Raw genomic sequence first — 2,221 nt, forward strand, 5'->3', positions numbered from 1 at the left:
TAGCATTAATCTTTTAACCATCTTCAAAATGTGGTTGTCTTTTTAACATAGATTAGCGTAGCATATAGCATATATTAGTACAGGAAAGCAGAAAGCTGACCGAGGTTCTGGCCGAGGCTTGCTGAACTCTTATTGGAGCACAGTCAGAGCGAAAAGGGGCGGGACTTAGGAAGGCTCCATTTAAACTGACCTGACTTGAAACTGACAAAAACAAGTTAATTTAATTAATTCAATGAAATTGTTCAATGTAGTGTGTGGTACAAATTCAGAAAATCAAAAAAATATGGAAAACAATCTTCACTCTGTAATGATTCATAGCTGAAAATTGTTATTTTTCACAAATTAGAATTATGCCAAAAACTAGGACAAAAACAAATCAACAAAGCTGGGTTTCAGGTGGATAACTCTGTTCTCTTTTAAATGCTAACAGAAAGATGGCGATGGCCCACTTAGACAATTTATTGCAACAAAAGGATGCGTGTTACTGAAAATCAGAATACAGGTGTATTAGAGAGTCATCTGTCATCAGCATGACAAAAAACAAGGAATGAAAAACAAAATAAAAGTCAAACTATAGATGGAAAACCACCAGATTCACAGTTTACAGCTGAGTTTCTGAACAAAGGGGCTGGACATTTACAGTTGAGTGATTAACTTTCAGACCAAGTGGATGCATGCCATGGCAGAGAATGAAAATTGCCCTATTGGGGGAAATTGTTCTTTTCATTCTTTTTTTTTCATTTTTTTCAACATTCTTTTTAAAATGTTATTTTAACTCCAAAAAAATGTTGAAATGGATTACATAAAACTTTTTAAAAACACAACATTTTCTAAGTTAAAAAATATTTTTGAATAGTGTGACTAACATAGTTTTGTAAGTTGAAGAGCACTTTTTACTAGGTATTTTTCACAGTACAAATAACATTTTCAAAATGTGTGTGACTAGAAATTACTAGACTTCCCAGTTTAAATGGAATGACTTATTAAATATGCTATGTGCTAGGCTCGTTTACATCTTTAAGATAGTTAAAAGATGAAAGCAACATTAGTCACGGTACCTGTTAACAAGATTAGTTAGATTAGTTTTTAGATTTAACTAGCTAGCTAACAATTACAGTAGCTAGCTAGTGTTTTGCTGTTGTAAAATGCTAGCCAACAAATGATTGATGGAAATTAGCTACTTGATCAAGAATCTTTTGAACATAGAAAATTGAGATAACAGTTTCAACAATTTTTGACTATAATTGAGTTATGTGGTATTACAGTGAGTAGAATGAATTAGCCACCAGCTTTCTAGACAACTATATTTTATTTTCATCAATATTAATATCACTTCCATTCACATTTTTGCTGCCATGGAGTGAAAAGCTCCACCTGACTGGGCATAATGACAGTAGTTTGAACATTTGGCACTGCTCTGGTAACAATAAGGACATTGAGGAAAGTGGGAGGACATTTCATTGGAAGGACTATTAACAATTCATGGAATTCACTGTGAGAGCCCAACTCAAGAGTCTCTATTCTCCATCAGTAAATAGGTCATGTTTAATGGAATGAAGTTTAAAATACATGATACTTTTTTGTTCCCTGTTACCCCTCCACTATAAGAGCTGGCATAATCCTGGACAAGATCAGTAGAGTGCTGCAGGAAGTTAGCATCGTCCTGGGTTCTTCTACCCACAGCCAATGGGAATTTTCCATTTGATTTTGGATTATTACAAAAAATAAAGTCTGTGGTAAACAAGTTCATGATACTTGATGCATGTTTTGTTCAGCAAGATAATCTTTACAAATGAACACCCCTTTTATGATTTTTGAAGTGTAAATGTGATCACCAGAAGTAAAAAGCTAATGTATAAACAAACTATACCAAGGTCCATGACTTCAACTTGTAATTAAATCTTGTAATTAAAATCTACAAGTTTTAGTTAAAATGAACAGATCCTCCTAAATGTTATACACTGGGCCTTTGACAATGCCTTTTGCATTTTTTGAGAGTTTCACGGCCACTAAGTTTCTCCCACTATACAGCACGTTCTCGTTCCCTGGTCATTAACTGTAGGTGTGAGTGTTCAGTTGTGAAGATTTGGTGTCCAAATAATTAGCTCATTGACAGTGAGGATAGCAACTGTGTATGACACGCTGGTAACTGAGTTTTGTTAAAATTGATTAATTGATGAATAAAAGTGTTAAAAAAAAGTCAAATATCCCCCCCCCCCCC

The 2,221-nt window shown here is 34.2% G+C and overlaps 2 protein-coding genes across 2 annotated transcripts in view; one reads left to right on the forward strand and one right to left on the reverse strand.

Annotated features, from left to right (window-relative positions):
* Positions 1-2,221, reverse strand: part of LOC118321567 (nuclear factor 1 C-type-like) — a gene marked incomplete in the record, with an annotated part of 48,990 nt that overhangs the window by 5,715 nt on the left and 41,054 nt on the right.
* LOC118321918 (nuclear factor 1 C-type-like) overlaps positions 1-2,221 on the forward strand; it is a 34,346-nt gene that overhangs the window by 971 nt on the left and 31,154 nt on the right. The window lies entirely within an intron of this gene.

Source organism: Morone saxatilis, unplaced genomic scaffold, assembly GCF_004916995.1.
Source record: "Morone saxatilis isolate NCDOM2014 unplaced genomic scaffold, NCSU_SB_2.0 Contig12, whole genome shotgun sequence".
NCBI lineage: Eukaryota > Metazoa > Chordata > Actinopteri > Moronidae > Morone > Morone saxatilis.